General features: G+C 56.1%; 1 protein-coding gene across 1 annotated transcript in view; it reads left to right on the top strand.

Annotated features, from left to right (window-relative positions):
* Positions 1-13,315: 13,315 nt before the first annotated feature.
* The window catches only part of LOC134336707 (uncharacterized), a 29,182-nt gene continuing 24,549 nt past the window's right edge, over positions 13,316-17,948 (top strand). The window contains exon 1 of the mRNA XM_063031093.1: positions 13,316-13,451. The gene's annotated coding sequence lies outside the window, so the exon portion shown is untranslated. The remainder of the gene's footprint in view (positions 13,452-17,948) is intronic.

Here is a 17,948-nt window from a genome sequence, read left to right as displayed (position 1 = left end):
GTGTTGGTGAGGGGGAGTCTCACTGTGGGAGGAGTGTTGGTGAGGGGGAGTCTCACTGCGGGAGGGTGTTGCTGAGGGAGAGTCTCACAGTGAGGGGAGTGTTGGTGAGGGGTGTCTCACTGTGGGGAGAGTGTTGGTGAGCGGGAGTCTCACTGTGGGGGGATTGTTGCTGAGGGAGAGTCTCACTGTGGGGGGCGTGTTGCTGAGGGAGAGTCTCACTGTGAGGGGAGTGTTTCTGAGGGAGAGTCTCACTGTGGGGGAGTGTTGGTGAGGGGGAGTTTCACTGCGGGAGGGTGTTGCTGAGGGAGAGTCTCACTGTTGGGGGACGTTGGTGAGGGCGATTCGCACTGTGAAGGGAGTGTTGGTGAGGGGGAGTCTCACTGTGGGGGTAGTGTTGGTGAGGGGGAGTCTCACTGTGGAGGGAGTGTTGGTGAGGGGGCGTCTCACTGTGGGGGAGTGTTGGTGAGCGTGAGTCTCATTGTGGGGGAGTGTTGGTGAGGGGGAGTCTCACTGTGGGGGCAGTGTTGGTGAGGGGGCATCTCACTGTGGGGGCAGTGTTGGTGAGGGGCGTCTCACTGTGGGGGAGTGTTGGTGAGGCGGAGTCTCACTTTGGGGGTGTTGCTGAGGGAGAGTCTCACTGTGGGGGGAGTGTTGCTGAGGGAGAGTCTCACTGTGAGGGGAGTGTTTCTGGTGGAGAGTCTCACTGTGGGAGAGTGTTGGTGAGCGGGAGTCTCATTGTGGGAGGAGTGTTGGTGAGGGGGAGTCTCACTGTGGGAGAGTTTTGGTGACGGAGAGTCTCACTGCAGGAGGGTGTTGCTGAGGGAGAGTCTCACTGTGGGGGGAGTGATGCTGAGGGAGAGTCTCACTGTGGGGGAGTGTTGATGAGGGGGAGTCTCACTGTGGGGGGAGGGTTGCTGAGCGAGAGTCTCACTGTGGGGGGACTGTTGCTGAGGGAGAGTCTCACTGTGGGGGAGTGTTGGTGAGGGGGAGTCTCACTGTGGGAGGAGTGTTGGTGAGGGGGAGTCTCACTGTGGGGGAGTGTTGGTGAGGGAGAGACTCACTGCGGGAGGGTGTTGCTGAGGGAGAGTCTCACTGTGAGGGGAGTGTTGGTGATGGGGAGTCTCACTGTGGGGAGAGTGTTGGTGAGCGGGAGTCTCACTGTGGGGGGAGTGTTGCTGAGGGCGAGTCTCACTGTGGGGGAGTGTTGGTGAGGGGGAGTCTCACTGTGGGGGAGTGTTGGTGAGGGAGGAGTCTCACTGTGGGTGGAGTGTTGGTGAGGGGAGTCTCACTCGGGAGGTGTTGCTGAGGGAGAGTCTCACTGTGGGGGAGTGTTGGTGAGGGGGAGTCTCACTGTGGGAGGAGTGTTGGTGAGGGGATCTCACTGCGGGAGGGGTTGCTGAGGGAGAGTCTCACAGTGAGGGGAGTGTTGGTGAGGGGGTCTCACTGTGGGGAGAGTGTTGGTGAGCGGGAGTCTCACTGTGGGGGCGTGTTGCTGAGGGAGAGTCTCACTGTGGGGGGGGGGGGAGTCTCACTGTGGGATGTTTGAGGGAGAGTCTCACTGTGGGAGAGTTCATGTTGTGAGGGGAGTCTCACTGTGGGGGAGTGTTGGTGAGTGGGAGTTCACTGCGGGAGGGTGTTGCTGAGGGAGAGTCTCACTGTTGGGGGCGTTGGTGAGGGCGATGGGGTTGGTGAGGGGGAGTCTCACTGTGGGGGATAGTCGTTGTTGGTGAGGGGGAGTCGATTCGCACTGTGGGGGGAGTGTTGGTGAGGGGGAGTCTCACTGTGGGGGAGTGTTGGTGAGGGGGAGTCTCACTGTGGGGGGAGTGTTGGTGAGGGGGAGTCTCACTGTGGGGGAGTGTTGGTGAGCGTGAGTCTCACTGTGGGGGAGTGTTGGTGAGGGGGAGTCTCACTGTGGGGGAGTGTTGGTGAGGGGGAGTCTCACTGTGGGAGGAGTGTTGGTGAGGGGGAGTCACACTGCGGGAAGGTGTTGCTGAGGGAGAGTCTCACAGTGAGGGGAGTGTTGGTGAGGGGTGTCTCACTGTGGGGAGAGTGTTGGTGAGCGGGAGTCTCACTGTGGGGGAGTGTTGGTGAGGGGGAGTCTCACTGTGGGAGGAGTGTTGGTGAGGGGGAGTTTCACTGCGGGAGGGTGTTGCTGACGGAGAGTCTCACTGTTGAGGGACGTTGGTGAGGGCGATTCGCACTGTGAGGGGAGTGTTGGTGAGGGGGAGTCTCACTGTGGGGGGAGTGTTGCTGAGGGAGAGTCTCACTGTGAGGGGAGTGTTTCTGGTGGAGAGTCTCACTGTGGGAGGAGTGTTGGTGAGCGGGAGTCTCATTGTGGGAGGAGTGTTGGTGAGGGGGAGTCTCACTGTGGGAGGGAGTTTTGGTGAGGGAGAGTCTCACTGTGAGGGAGGGTGTTGCTGAGGGAGAGTCTCACTGTCGGGGGAGTGTTGGTGAGGGAGAGTCTCACTGTGGGAGGAGTGTTGGTGAGGGGGAGTCTCACTGTGGGAGAGTTTTGGTGAGGGAGAGTCTCACTGTGGGAGGGTGTTGCTGAGGGAGAGTCTCACTGTCGGGGGAGTGATGCTGAGGGAGAGTCTCACTGTGGGGGAGTGTTGATGAGGGGGAGTCTCACTGTGGGGGGAGGGTTGCTGAGGGAGAGTCTCACTGTGGGGGGTGTTGGTGAGGGGGAGTCTCACTGTGGGGGAGTGTTGGTGAGGGGGAGTCTCACTGTGGGGGTAGTGTTGGTGAGGGGTAGTCTCACTGTGGGGGGAGTGTTGGTGAGGGGGCGTCTCACTGTGGGGGAGTGTTGGTGAGCGTGAGTCTCATTGTGGGGGAGTGTTGCTGAGGGGGAGTCTCACTGTGGGGGCAGTGTTGGTGAGGGGACATCTCACTGTGGGGGCAGTGTTGGTGAGGGGCGTCTCACTGTGGGGGAGTGTTGGTGAGGCAGAGTCTCACTTTGGGGGTGTTGCTGAGGGAGTGTCTCACTGTGAGGGGAGTGTTGGTGAGGGGGAGTCTCACTGTGGGGGAGTGTTGGTGAGGGTGAGTCTCACTGTGGGGAGAGTGTTGGTGAGGGGGAGTCTCACTGTGGGAGGAATGTTGGTGAGGGGGAGTCTCACTGTGGGGAGAGTGTTGGTGAGCGGGAGTCCCACTGCGGGAGGGTGTTGCTGAGGGAGAGTCTCACTGTGGGGGAGTGTTGGTGAGGGGGAGTCTCACTGTGGGGGAGTGTTGCTGAGGGGGAGTCTCACTGTGGGGGGAGGGTTGCTGAGGGAGAGTCTCACTGTGGGGGAGTGTTGGTGAGGGAGAGTCTCACTGTGGGGGGAGTGTTGGTGAGGGGGAGTCTCACTGTGGGGGAGTGTTGGTGAGGGGGAGTTTCACTGCGGGAGGGTGTTGCTGAGGGAGAGTCTCACTGTGGGGGGAGTGTTGCTGAGGGAGAGTCTCACTGTGGGGGGAGTGTTGGTGAGGGGGAGTCTCACTGTGGGGGAGTGTTGGTGAGGGGGAGTCTCACTGTGGGGGAGTGTTGGTGAGGGGGAGTCTCACTGCGGGAGGGTGTTGCTGAGGGAGAGTCTCACAGTGAGGGGAGTGTTGGTGAGGGGGAGTCTCACTGTGGGGAGAGTGTTGGTGAGCGGGAGTCTCACTGTGGGGGGAGTGTTGCTGAGGGAGAGTCTCACTGTGGGGGAGTGTTGTTGAGGGAGAGTCTCACTGTGAGGGGAGTGTTGGTGAGGGAGAGTCTCACTGTGGGGGAGTGTTGGTGAGGGGGAGTCTCACTGTGGGGAGGGTGTTGCTGAGGGAGAGTCTCACTGTGGGGGGAGTGTTGCTGAGGGAGAGTCTCACTGTGGGGGGAGTGTTGGTGAGGGGGAGTCTCACTGTGGGGGAGTGTTGGTGAGGGGGAGTCTCACTGTGGGGGTGTTGGTGAGGGGGAGACTCACTGCGGGGGGTGTTGCTGAGGGAGAGTCTCACTGTGAGGAGAGTGTTGGTGATGGGGAGTCTCACTGTGGGGAGAGTGTTGGTGAGCGGGAGTCTCACTGTGGGGGGAGTGTTGCTGAGGGCGAGTCTCACTGTGGGGGAGTGTTGGTGAGGGGGAGTCTCACTGTGGGTGGAGTGTTGGTGAGGGGTAGTCTCACTGTGGGGGAGTGTTGGTGAGGGGGAGTCTCACTGTGGGAGGAGTGTTGGTGAGTGGGAGTCTCACTGCGGGAGGGTGTTGCTGAGGGAGAGTCTCACAGTGAGGGGAGTGTTGGTGAGGGGTGTCTCACTGTGGGGAGAGTGTTGGTGAGCGGGAGTCTCACTGTGGGGGGATTGTTGCTGAGGGAGAGTCTCACTGTGGGGGGCGTGTTGCTGTGGGAGAGTCTCACTGTGAGGGGAGTGTTTCTGAGGGAGAGTCTCACTGTGGGTGGAGTGTTGGTGCGTGGGAGTCTCACTGTGGGGGGAGTGTTGCTGAGGGAGAGTCTCACTGTGGGGGAGTTGGTGAGGGCGATTCGCACTGTGGGGGGAGTGTTGGTGAGGGGATCTCACTGTGGGGGAGTGTTGGTGAGGGGGAGTCTCACTGTGGGGGGAGTGTTGGTGAGGGGGCGTCTCACTGTGGGGGAGTGTTGGTGAGGGGGAGTCTCACTGTGGGGGAGTGTTGGTGAGGGGGAGTCTCACTGTGGGGGCAGTGTTGTGAGGGGGTCTCACTGTGGGGGAGTGTTGGTGAGGCTCTCACTGTGGGGGGAGTGTTGCTGAGGGAAGCTACTGTGAGGGGAAGTCTCACTGTGGGGGAGTGTTGGTGAGGGGAGTCTGTGGGGAGTTTGGTGAGGGGAGTCTCACTGGGGGGGAGTGTTGCTGAGGGAGAGTCTCACTGTGGGGGGAGTGTGACTGAGGGAGAGTCTCACTGGGGGGAGTGTGGGGGAGGTTGCTGAGGGAGAGTCTCACTGTGGGGGGGGACTGTTGCTGAGGGGGAGTCTCACTGTGGGGGAGTGTTGGTGAGGGGGAGTCTCACTGTGGGAGGAGTGTTGGTGATGGGGAGTCTCACTGTGGGGGTGTTTTGGTGAGGGAGAGACTCACTGCGGGAGGGTGTTGCTGAGGGAGAGTCTCACTGTGAGGGGAGTGTTGGTGATGGGGAGTCTCACTGTGGGGAGAGTGTTGGTGAGCGGGAGTCTCACTGTGGGGGGAGTGTTGGTGAGGGGGAGTCTCACTGTGGGGGAGTGTTGGTGAGGGGGAGTCTCACTGTGGGGGGAGTGTTGGTGAGGGGGAGTCTCACTGTGGGGGAGTGTTGGTGAGGGGGAGTCTCACTTTGGCGGTCTTGCTGAGGAGAGTCTCACTGTGGGGGGAGTGTTGCTGAGGGAGTGGGGGGTTTGGTGAGTTGGGGGCGATCACTGTCTCACTGCGAGGGGAGTGTTTCTGAGTGCGAGAGTCTCACTGTGGGAGAGTGTTGGTGAGCGGGAGTCTCATTGTGGGAGGAGTGTTGGTGAGGGGGAGTCTCACTGTGGGGGAGTTTTGGTGAGGGAGAGTCTCACTGTGGGGGGAGTGTTGGTGAGGGAGAGAGTCTTACTGTGAGGGGAGTGTTGGTGAGGGGGAGTCTCACTGTGGGGGAGTGTTGGTGAGGGGGAGTTTCACTGTGGGGGGAGTGTTGGTGAGGGGGAGTCTCACTGTGGGAGGAGTGTTGGTGAGGGGGAGTCTCACTGTGGGGAGAGTATTGTTGAGCGGGAGTCTCACTGTGGGGGGAGTGTTGCTGAGGGAGAGTCTCACTGTGGGGGGAGTGATGCTGAGGGAGAGTCTCACTGTGGGGGAGTGTTGATGAGGGGGAGTCTCACTGTGGGGGGAGGGTTGCTGAGGGAGAGTCTCACTGTGGGGGGACTGTTGCTGAGGGAGAGTCTCACTGTGGGGGAGTGTTGGTGAGGGGGAGTCTCACTGTGGGAGGAGTGTTGGTGAGGGGGAGTCTCACTGTGAGGGGAGTGTTGGTGATGGGGAGTCTCACTGTGGGGAGAGTGTTGGTGAGCGGGAGTCTCACTGTGGGGGGAGTGTTGCTGAGGGAGAGTCTCACTGTGGGGGAGTGTTGGTGAGGGGGAGTCTCACTGTCGGGGAGTGTTGGTGAGGGGTAGTCTCACTGTGGGGGGAGTGATGCTGAGGGAGAGTCTCACTGTGGGGGGAGTGATTCTGAGGGAGAGTCTCACTGTTGGGGGAGTGATGCTGAGGGAGAGTCTCACTGTGGGGGAGTGTTGATGAGGGGGAGTCTCACTGTGGGGGGAGGGTTGCTGAGGGAGAGTCTCACTGTAGGGGGACTGTTGCTGAGGGAGTGTCTCAGTGTGGGGGAGTGTTGGTGAGGGGGAGTCTCACTGTGGGAGGAGTGTTGGTGAGGGGGAGTCTCACTGTGGGGGTGTGTTGGTGAGGGAGAGTCTCACTGCGGGAGGGTGTTGCTGAGGGAGAGTCTCACTGTGAGGGGAGTGTTGGTGATGGGGAGTCTCACTGTGGGGAGAGTGTTGGTGAGCGGGAGTCTCACTGTGGGGGGAGTGTTGCTGAGGGAGATTCTCACTGTGGGGGAGTGTTGGTGAGGGGGAGTCTCACTGTGGAGGAGTGTTGGTGAGGGGTAGTCTCACTGCGGGAGGGTGTTTCTGAGGGAGAGTCTCACTGTTGGGGGACGTTGGTGAGGGCGATTCTCACTGTGGGGGGAGTGTTGGTGAGGGGGCGTCTCACTGTGGGGGAGTGTTGGTGAGGGGGAGTCTCACTTTGGGGGTGTTGCTGAGGGGGAGTCTCACTGTGAGGGGAGTGTTTCTGATGGAGAGTCTCACTGTGGGAGAGTGTTGGTGAGCGGGAGTCTCATTGTGGGAGGAGTGTTGGTGAGGGGGAGTCTCACTGTGGGGGAGTTTTGGTGAGGGAGAGTCTCACTGCGGGAGGGTGTTGCTGAGGGAGAGTCTCACTGTGGGGGGAGTGTTGCTGAGGGAGAGTCTCACTGTGGGGGAGTGTTGGTGAGGGGGAGTCTCACTGTGGGGGAGTGTTGGTGAGTGGGAGTCTCATTGTGGGGGAGTGTTGGTGAGGGGGAGTCTCACTGTGGGGGCAGTGTTGGTGAGGGGGCGTCTCACTGTTGGGGGAGTGTTGGTGAGGGGGAGTTTCACTGTGGGGGCAGTGTTGGTGAGGGGGAGTCTCACTGTGGGGGGAGTGTTTCTGGTGGAGAGTCTCACTGTGGGAGAGTGTTGGTGAGCGGGAGTCTCATTGTGGGAGGAGTGTTGGTGAGGGGGAGTCTCACTGTGGGGGAGTTTTGGTGAGGGAGAGTCTCACTGTGGGGGGAGTGTTGGTGAGGGAGAGTCTTACTGTGAGGGGAGTGTTGGTGAGGGGGAGTCTCACTGTGGGGGAGTGTTGGTGAGGGGGAGTTTCACTGTGGGGGGAGTGTTGGTGAGGGGGAGTCTCACTGTGCGAGGAGTGTTGGTGAGGGGAGTCTCACTGTGGGGAGAGTATTGTTGAGCGGGAGTCTCACTGTGGGGGGAGTGTTGCTGAGGGAGAGTCTCACTGTGGGGGGAGTGATGCTGAGGGAGAGTCTCACTGTGGGGGAGTGTTGATGAGGGGGAGTCTCACTGTGGGGGGAGGGTTGCTGAGGGAGAGTCTCACTGTGGGGGGACTGTTGCTGAGGGAGAGTCTCACTGTGGGGGAGTGTTGGTGAGGGGGAGTCTCACTGTGGGAGGAGTGTTGGTGAGGGGGAGTCTCACTGTGGGGGGAGTGTTGCTGAGGGAGAGTCTCACTGTGGGGGAGTGTTGGTGAGGGGGAGTCTCACTGTGGGGGAGTGTTGGTGAGGGGTAGTCTCACTGTGGGGGGAGTGATGCTGAGGGAGAGTCTCACTGTGGGGGGAGTGATTCTGAGGGAGAGTCTCACTGTGGGGGGAGTGATGCTGAGGGAGAGTCTCACTGTGGGGGAGTGTTGATGAGGGGGAGTCTCACTGTGGGGGGAGTGTTGCTGAGGGAGAGTCTCACTGTGGGGGGACTGTTGCTGAGGGAGAGTCTCACTGTGGGGGAGTGTTGGTGAGGGGGAGTCTCACTGTGGGAGGAGTGTTGGTGAGGGGGAGTCTCACTGTGGGGGTGTGTTGGTGAGGGAGAGTCTCACTGTGGGGGAGTGTTGATGAGGGGGAGTCTCACTGTGGGGGAGTTTTGGTGAGGGAGAGTCTCACTGCGGGAGGGTGTTGCTGAGGGAGAGTCTCACTGTGAGGGGAGTGTTGGTGAGGGGGAGTCTCACTGTGGGGGAGTTTTGGTGAGGGAGAGTCTCACTGCGGGAGGGTGTTGCTGAGGGAGAGTCTCACTGTGGGGGGAGTGTTGGTGAGCGGGAGTCTCACTGTGGGGGGAGTGTTGCTGAGGGAGAGTCTCACTGCGGGAGGGTGTTGCTGAGGGAGAGTCTTACTGTGGGGGGAGTGTTGGTGAGCGGGAGTCTCACTGTGGGGGGAGTGTTGCTGAGGGAGAGTCTTACTGTGGGGGGAGTGTTGGTGAGCGGGAGTCTCACTGTGGGGGGAGTGTTGCTGAGGGAGAGTCTCACTGTGGGGAGAGTATTGGTGAGCGGGAGTCTCACTGTGGGGGGAGTGTTGCTGAGGGAGAGTCTCACTGTGGGGGGAGTGATGCTGAGGGAGAGTCTCAATGTGGGGGGAGTGTTGCTGAGGGAGAGTCTCACTGTGGGGGGAGTGATGCTGAGGGAGAGTCTCACTGTGGGGGAGTGTTGATGAGGGGGAGTCTCACTGTGGGGGGAGGGTTGCTGAGGGAGAGTCTCACTGTGGGGGGACTGTTGCTGAGGGAGAGTCTCACTGTGGGGGAGTGTTGGTGAGGGGGAGTCTCACTGTGGGAGGAGTGTTGGTGAGGGGGAGTCTCACTGTGAGGGTAGTGTTGGTGATTTGGAGTCTCACTGTGGGGAGAGTGTTGGTGAGCGGGAGTCTCACTGTGGGGGGAGTGTTGCTGAGGGAGAGTCTCACTGTGGGGGAGTGTTGGTGAGGGGGAGTCTCACTGTGGGGGAGTGTTGGTGAGGGGTAGTCTCACTGTGGGGGGAGTGATGCTGAGGGAGAGTCTCACTGTGGGGGGAGTGATTCTGAGGGAGAGTCTCACTGTGGGGGAGTGTTGATGAGGGGGAGTCTCACTGTGGGGGAGTGTTGGTGAGGGGGAGTCTCACTGTGGGAGGAGTGTTGGTGAGGGAGAGTCTCACTGTGGGGGTGTGTTGGTGAGGGAGAGTCTCACTGCGGGAGGGTGTTGCTGAGGGAGAGTCTCACTGTGAGGGGAGTGTTGGTGATGGGGAGTCTCACTGTGGGGAGAGTGTTGGTGAGCGGGAGTCTCACTGTGGGGGGAGTGTTGGTGAGGGGGAGTCTCACTGTGGGGGAGTGTTGGTGAGGGGGAGTTTCACTGCGGGAGGGTGTTTCTGAGGGAGAGTCTCACTGTTGGGGGACGTTGGTGAGGGCGATTCTCACTGTGGGGGGAGTGTTGGTGAGGGGGCGTCTCACTGTGGGGGAGTGTTGGTGAGTGGGAGTCTCACTTTGGGGGTGTTGCTGAGGGAGAGTCTCACTGTGAGGGGAGTGTTTCTGATGGAGAGTCTCACTGTGGGAGAGTGTTGGTGAGCGGGAGTCTCATTGTGGGAGGAGTGTTGGTGAGGGGGAGTCTCACTGTGGGGGAGTTTTGGTGAGGGAGAGTCTCACTGCGGGAGGGTGTTGCTGAGGGAGAGTCTCACTGTGGGGGGAGTGTTGCTGAGGGAGAGTCTCACTGTTGGGGAGTGTTGGTGAGGGGGAGTCTCACTGTGGGGGAGTGTTGGTGAGCGGGAGTCTCACTGTGGGGGGAGTGTTGCTGAGGGAGAGTCGCACTGTGGGGGGAGTGATGCTGAGGGAGAGTCTCACTGTGGGGGAGTGTTGATGAGGGGGAGTCTCACTGTGGGGGAGTTTTGGTGAGGGAGAGTCTCACTGCGGGAGGGTGTTGCTGAGGGAGAGTCTCACTGTGAGGGGAGTGTTGGTGAGGGGGAGTCTCACTGTGGGGGAGTTTTGGTGAGGGAGAGTCTCACTGCGGGAGGGTGTTGCTGAGGGAGAGTCTTACTGTGGGGGGAGTGTTGGTGAGTGGGAGTCTCACTGTGGGGGGAGTGTTGCTGAGGGAGAGTCTCACTGCGGGAGTGTGTTGCTGAGGGAGAGTCTTACTGTGGGGGGAGTGTTGGTGAGCGGGAGTCTCACTGTGGGGAGAGTGTTGCTGAGGGAGAGTCTCACTGCGGGAGGGTGTTGCTGAGGGAGAGTCTCACTGTGGGGGGAGTGTTGGTGAGGGAGAGTCTCACTGTTGGGGGATCAGTGAGGAAGGAACTGTAGTCCGATGCCTGAGCTTCGGGACCCTTTGGTGCCTATGGTTGGGGTCTCCTGGGACAGATTGATGTCGGTGGGGGAGTGGGCTTGAGGGTGAAGATCGAAGTGCACTGACTCCCATTTGAGAATCAAAGGAGAAGGTTCAAGTCTTGGCAGATGGTCGCGCTGTTGCTTCGCTGTTTCACTCTTGAACTTGGGCGCCAGCTGTGTGGGGTTTGTACATTCTCCCTGTGACAGACTCCACACAGACGTCTGGTTCTCCTGGTTTTCTCGGTTCCTCACATATTCCCATGATATGTTGTGGTCGTTTCATTGGTAGCTATCATTTGTCTGCAGTGCGTAGGTGGGTAGTCGAATGGGTAGTTGATGTTCAGCAGGGCCTCAGTGGGCTGTGGCTCATCTTTCAGGACTGTATCACTGTATGACTGGCTGCAGAGATTTGGAAAGCTGAAAAGGAGGGGAGCAGGTGTATGTATTAAGTAAGAGTAATTCAACAAAGTAAACTGTTACTGTGTACAGTATTCGGTGAGTTGTCAGGGATGAGGAATCTAAGTGGTTAATTGTTGTCACATGCTCCAAGCTATAGTTGTTACGAAATGTAACATTTTAGAAATGAATCAGCAGCAAGATTACACATAGAGTCTGGTTTTGATGTTAAAACCACTGTCTTTATTAGTAACTACTTATGATACAGTAACTTAACCAAGATAAACAAGAGTTAACAGTGAGCTTGGGGAAACAAGGCTTAGAGTGTTGAGATGGTAAAGCAGGAAAGTTCAGTCAATCACGAAATAAATGATGGGAGAGAGATATTTGTAATCCAAGGTGAAACATAGAGAAAAGGTAAATACGAAGTATTCCACAGGTTCCACGCTGGTAAAACGAGATAACAGTCACCGTAGATCTTGTCTGACGTGTTGTTCAAATGCACATAGGAATTACCACCGAAAGTGACCTGTCACGGGAATGTCGTCTTCTAGTGGTTACACCCAGGCAAGGGTTAACACAGAAGTGGTCCATAAGCTACCCCAAAAAAATCCACTCCTATGGATTATACGAAGTGACAGTCCCACATTCGTTGTGCAACGTGTGCCGACGTTTAACCCAATCTCTTGGGCAAAAGAGGGTTCTAAGCCCCAGCTGTGACAAGCTGAAGCTACCGGCTTCCCCAGTCTCTCTCTCTCGCTCTCTTTTGACTGAAGGTCGCTCTCTGTATGTGAGTTTAAGTTCGCAGCAGCCTGTGACTAACGTCATAGTCCCACCTCACTCAGGCGCTTAAAGCGACAGTCCACAGTAAACGAAACCTGTGGGTTCCTAACATAGTGAATAGCTTACTTTGTCTACAGATCACACATGTGGAAAATCCTGTTCCGTTCTGGTCACCTCGTTATGGGAAGATTGCCGAAGCTTCAGAGAGGGTGCAGAGGAGATTCACCAGGATGCTGCCCGGATTAGAGAGGGTGCAGAGGAGATCTACCAGGATGCTGCCTGGATTAGAGAGGGTGCAGAGGAGATTTACCAGGATGCTGCCTGGATTAGAGAGGGTGCAGAGGAGATCTACCAGGATGCTGCTTGGATTGGAGAGGGTGGTTTATGAGGACAGGTTGAGCGAGCTAGGGTTTTTCTCTTTGGAGAGGAGAATAAGAGGCAACTTGTTGGAGGTGTACAAGATGATAAGAGGCGTAGATCGAGTGGACAGCCAGAGATTTTTCCCCCCAGGACAGAAATGTCTAATACCAGGGGACATCATTTTGGTGTTGGAGCTAAGTACAGGGGGAGGTGTTGGAGGTAGGATTTTTACACAGACAATGGTGGGTGTGTAGAACATGTTGCCAGGGGTGGTGGTAGAGGCAGGTAAGATTAGGGACATTTAAAAGACTCTTAGATAGGCACATGGATGATAGAAAAATGGAGGGCTATGTGGGAGGAAAGGGTTAGATTTACCTTAGAGTAGGTTAAGGGGTCAGCATAACATTGTTGGCTGAAGGGCCTGTACTGTGTTCTAATGTTTTATGTTCTTGCATAAGGAGTATTATGAGCTCTTCTCCGAAAGTGGCCACACCAGTGCCCCAACCACTGAAGCATAACCTCTCCACTAGTCTTTAGTTCTCACAATTGACAGTAATATTCTTTTAGCTTACTGCCCCTTCATGTATACCAACCTTTCAGTCTGCTGTCTGAGCTCTGCCGTCCCTCAACATCTATGAAATAGCTTTCTCTTTCATGTATAACTAGATCACAAGACGTTTCCCTACAATAACACAGAAGGAGTCACAGCTCATCACTAGATCTTGTGTTATGAACGAACTTCCTTCCCTGCCCATCCCTGGGTCCTTACGCCCTTAAGTGAGATGTAAAGAGCTGAGCTTCCATCACCCTACCCTGTGACTCTCCTCACCTCTCACAGCTTTTCCAGAATAACCGCTGATGTGGCAGCTTATCAAATGCCTTCGGGAACCTGAGCACCACCTGGTTCCGCTTTCTTCACAGCTCATAGTATTCATTCCAAAACAGTTGGTCAAACATGACCTTCCCATTTACAAACCCACACTGGCTGCCTGGTTTCCTTGAATTTTTCTATGATGAGATTGGCCGTTACCTCAATGGGTGCAGGAGCAGGAAGGAGGGGCCGAATTGCCTCGGTCCTGTTAGTGATGTTGGGATGGAGAGGACACGGGGGCTCTGAGGCTCGGAGATCTTCAGTCTGCGAGCAGGACAAGCAGGGGCTGTTTTGCTTCGGTACAGCAGTGAGCAGTGTGTGCTGACTAATAATGTTCCACCACTTCCTCATTCTTACCTCAATCTCTGTATCTGCCGAACATCTTGACTTCATTCCTAACAATTAGTTACAATTAAAGCACTGATATCTTCTGGGCTGGGATGTGGAGCAGGAAGCTGTGGGAATCTAATCTCTGCATCACTGCACACACTGGCCCTTACACAGAGTGACTAGGATCACATGCGGACGGGTGCCTCTGCTTCCCCGCTGAGGATCACTTGCCCAGAATAGAGTCTGCCTAACATTGGGGTAGTTTCCTTCCGCTCTGGGAGCAGCTGTTCTCTGCTTTGTCTAACTCTGTGGGTTTCCTCTTCTGGGAAAATGAACACACTCTGAATTCAAAGTGCCTTGTGAGGGTTGGACCCATTACAGCCCTCAGCTTGTTTCTTACATTCTGGATCATCAGAGGTGAGTGTAGTGTTTCTCAGTTGAGTCTGTGTGTTTGTGTATCTGCGCGTGTGACTGTCTGAATGTGAGTGTGTGTCAATGTGTGGGGACATTCATACAAGTCATAATCTCCAGGGATGTGTCAGCTATTCCACATGGAATCCATTCTTATGGCCGGGGTGTGCAGTCTCAGGAGCTGGGGGAGTGAGACAGCTCGTGTTATAATGCTGCACCAGGATGGCCATGTCCACTCTCCCCCATGAGAGCAAGACCAACCTTTGCTGGGGTGGGGAGTTGGGAACCGGAAAAGGCACTGGCTTAGGTCAGGGTCAGAATATGGGATCATGATTAAGATTTGAGGTTTAGTGTCAAAGTCGTGGTGTGGAGTTTGGGTTCAGAGTTTGTGACAAGGTTCTGTGTCAGAGTGTGAGTGTGTGTGATTGATTGTGGACCTGCAAGCATCGATCTGTGAGTGAGTGTGTGTGTGTGTGTGTGAGTGTGTGCTTGTCTGTATGTCTGTGACTGTGGGTCTATCCGTGTGTGTTTGTGTGTCTATCTGTGTGTCTGAATGTGTGTGTGGGTGTGTGTGTGTATCTATCTATGTGTGTGTTTATCTCTCTGAGAGTCTCTTTATCTGTGCATGTAATTGTGTGTCTATCTGCATGCATCGATCTGTGTGTGTGTGTGTGTGTGTGTGTGTGTGTTTGTGTGTCTATCTGTGAGTGAGAGGGTGTGTGTGTATCTCTCTGAGAGTCTGTCAATCTGTGTGTGTAATTGTGTGTCATCTGCGTGCATCGATCTGTGTGTGTGTGTGTGTGTGTGTGTGTGTGTGTGTGTCCGTCTCTCTGAGCTTATAAGAAATAGGAGCAGGAGTGGCCATCTAGCCTGTCGAGCCTGCTCCACCACTCAATAAGATCATGGCTGATCTGGCCATGGACTCATCTCCACCTACCTGCCTTTCCCCCATAACCCTCAATTCCCCGACCATGCAGAAATCTGTCCAACCTTGTCTTAAATATATTTACTGAGGTAGCCTCCATTGCTTCATTGGGCAGAGAATTCCACAGATTCATCACTCTCTGGGAAAAGCAGTTCCTCCTCATCTCCATCCTAAATCTTCTCCCCTGAATCTTGAGGCTGTGTGTGTGTGTGTGTGTGTGTGTGTGTGTGTGTGTGTGTGTCTGTGGGTGAGTGTCTGGGACAGGTCTGTGGGTGAGTGTCTGGGACAGGTCTGTGACTAGGTGAGGTCTGTGGGTGAGTGTCTGGGAGAGGTCTGTGACTGGGTGAGTGTCTGGGAGAGGTCTGCGAGTGAGTGTCTGGGTGAGGTCTGTGGGTGAGTGTCTGGGAGAGGTCTGTGACTGGGTGAGTGTCTGGGACAGGTCTGTGGGTGAGTGGGAGAGGTCTGTGACTGGGTGAGTGTCTAGGACAGGTCTGTGGGTGAGTGTCTGGGACAGGTCTGTGGGTGAGTGGGAGAGGTCTGTGACTGGGTGAGTGTCTAGGACAGGTCTGTGGGTGAGTGTCTGGGTGAGGTCTGTGGGTGAGTGTCTGGGACAGGTCTGTGGGTGCGTGTCTGGGAGAGGTCTGTGGGTGAGTGTCTGGGACAGGTCTGTGGGTGAGTGTCTGGGAGAGGTCTGTGACTGGGTGAGTGTCTGGGACAGGTCTGTGGGTGAGTGTCTGGGATAGGTCTGTGACCGGGTGAGGTCTGTGGGTGAGTGTCTGGGACAGGTCTGTGGGTGAGTGTCTAGGACAGATCTGTGACTGGGAGAGGTCTGTGGGTGAGTGTCTGGGACAGGTCTGTGACTGGGTGAGGTCTGTGGGTGAGTGTCTGGGACAGGTCTGTGGGTGAGTGGGTGAGGTCTGTGACTGGGTGAGTGTCTGGGACAGATCTGTGACTGGGAGAGGTCTGTGGGTGAGTGTCTGAGACAGGTCTGTAGGTGAGTGTCTGGGAGAGGTCTGTGACTGGGTGAGTGTCTGGGACAGGTCTGTGACTAGGAGAGGTCTGTGGGTGAGTGTCTGGGACAGGTCTGTGACTGGGTGAGGTCTGTGGGTGAGTGTCTGGGAGAGGTCTGTGACTGGGTGAGTGTCTGGGACAGGTCTGTGACTAGGAGAGGTCTGTGGGTGAGTGTCTGGGACAGGTCTGTGACTGGGTGAGGTCTGTGGGTGAGTGTCTGGGACAGGTCTGTGACTGGGAGAGGTCTGTGGGTGAGTGTCTGGGACAGGTCTGTGACTGGGTGAGGTCTGTGGGTGAGTGTCTGGGACAGGTCTGTGACTGGGTGAGGTCTGTGGGTGAGTGTCTGGGACAGGTCTGTGGGTGAGTGGGTGAGGTCTGTGGGTGAGTGTCTGGGAGAGGTCTGTGACTGGGTGAGTGTCTGGGACAGATCTGTGACTGGGAGAGGTCTGTGGGTGAGTGTCTGGGACAGGTCTGTGACTAGGAGAGGTCTGTGGGTGAGTGTCTGGGACAGGTCTGTGACTGGGTGAGGTCTGTGGGTGAGTGTCTGGGACAGGTCTGTGACTGGGAGAGGTCTGTGGGTGAGTGTCTGGGACAGGTCTGTGACTGGGTGAGGTCTGTGGGTGAGTGTCTGGGACAGGTCTGTGGGTGAGTGGGTGAGGTCTGTGGGTGAGTGTCTGGGAGAGGTCTGTGACTGGGTGAGTGTCTGGGACAGATCTGTGACTGGGAGAGGTCTGTGGGTGAGTGTCTGGGACAGGTCTGTGACTGGGAGAGGTCAGTGGGTGAGTATCTGGGACAGGTCTGTGGGTGAGTGTCTGGGAGAGGTCTGTGACTGGGTGAGTGTCTGGGACAGGTCTGTGACTGGGTTTAGGCTACATTGCATGACCTGTTGGAGAGTCAGTGATGTGTCAGATGGAACGCTGACCAGGGTGTGACCAAGCTCTGGGGGCTGTGTTCTGGGTATTTGGAGCTGCAGCCTGTTTATAAACCTTGGCTGTCTGGAGAAACTGCAGACCAGCTATCATAATAAGCTAAATGTTGACAAGAAAAGGCAGAAGTAAACAGGATATTCATGGACACCTCCCCTCCCCACCTAACCCTTCTCTGAAATTTGATTGTTTCCTCCTTGTAGCCTTTCCCGTAACATCCCCCCTTGCTAACTCCTGCTCTTCCACTCCAATTTCTGCTGCCCCAAGTCCCCTTTGTCCCACAATCTATCCTCTACCCTTCCAACTCTTCTCCCCACACCCTCTGAGGGTCAGCCATGACTTCCTGAATTGCCAGTTGGGCTAATCTCCCTCAGCACATACCCTAGTTCACCACTGGGGAGAGGATTTTCTCCGTCTGGGACTGTCTAGTTCTCCGCTGGTGAGGGGGTTTTCTCTGTCTGGGACTGTCTAGTTCACCACTGGTGAGAGGGTTTTCTCCATCTGGGACTGTCTAGTTCACCGCTGGTGAGGGGGTTTTCTCCGTCTGGGACTGTCTAGTTCACCGCCGGTGAGAGGGCTTTCTCTGTCTGGGACTGTCTAGTTCACCGCTGGTGAGAGGGCTTTCTCTGTCTGGGACTGTCTAGTTCACCGCTGGTGAGAGGGTTTTCTCTGTCTGGGACTGTCCCACCACTCGGTGGCAAGACCTCTCTCCCCTCTGCCAGGGACTGTCCTGCTGTAGCAAGACCTGTCTCCACTCTGCCAGGGACTGGCCTGCTGTAGCAAGACCTGTCTCCCCTCTGCCAGGGACTGGCCTGCTGTAGCAAGACCTGTCTCCCCTCTGCCAGTGTCTGTGCAGATTTGCTGATGTTGGAGGGGGGAGCAGGGAGGGGTCCTGGCCAGGCTGTCACGGGGGTGTGATGGGTGTCGGAGTGCAGAATGAGGGGGATCTGTTGAATATTGAAAGAACTAGATAGAGTGGATGTGGAGAGGACGTTTCCTATACTGGGGCAGTCTAAGAGTAGAAGGTACAGACTCAGAATAGAGGGACCTTCCATTTAGCACAGAGATGAGGAGGGATTTCTTTAGCCAGAGGGTGGTGAATCTGTGGAATTCATTGCTACAGACAGCTGTGGCGGCCAAATCATTGGGTATATTTAAAACGAAGGTTGATGGGTGATTGATTAGACCGAGCGTCAATAGTTACGGGGAGAAGGCAGGAGAGTGGGGTTGAGAGCGATAATAACTCAGCCATAATGGAATAGCAGAGCAAACTCGATGGGCTGAATGGCCTCACTCTGTTCCTATGTCTTATGGTGTTAAAGTCTTATGAGTAGGGCATTGTGAACGGACAGATGTAGGGAGCACTGTCCCTTCCCCACTCCTTTATACAATATGCTTCCCTCAGAAAAACTCTCCCCAAATGTGTAAAATCAGTGGAGACAAATGTGAGTTCCTTCTGGTCACAAACAGGAGAACTTAAAATGGGGAACACAGGAAGTGCGGAGCAATTAAACAAATACTTTCACACAACACACACAAAATGCTGGAGGAACTGAGCAGGCCAGGCAGCACCTATGGAAAAGAGTAAACAGTCGACGTTTTGGGGCCTCGGACTGAAAAGTTGACTTTGTTCTTTTCCAT

This window comes from Mobula hypostoma, chromosome 23, assembly GCF_963921235.1.
Source record: "Mobula hypostoma chromosome 23, sMobHyp1.1, whole genome shotgun sequence".
NCBI classification, from domain to species: Eukaryota; Metazoa; Chordata; class Chondrichthyes; order Myliobatiformes; family Myliobatidae; genus Mobula; species Mobula hypostoma.
Note: the sequence above shows the minus strand (reverse complement) of the source record. Positions and strands in the feature narration are given on the sequence as shown.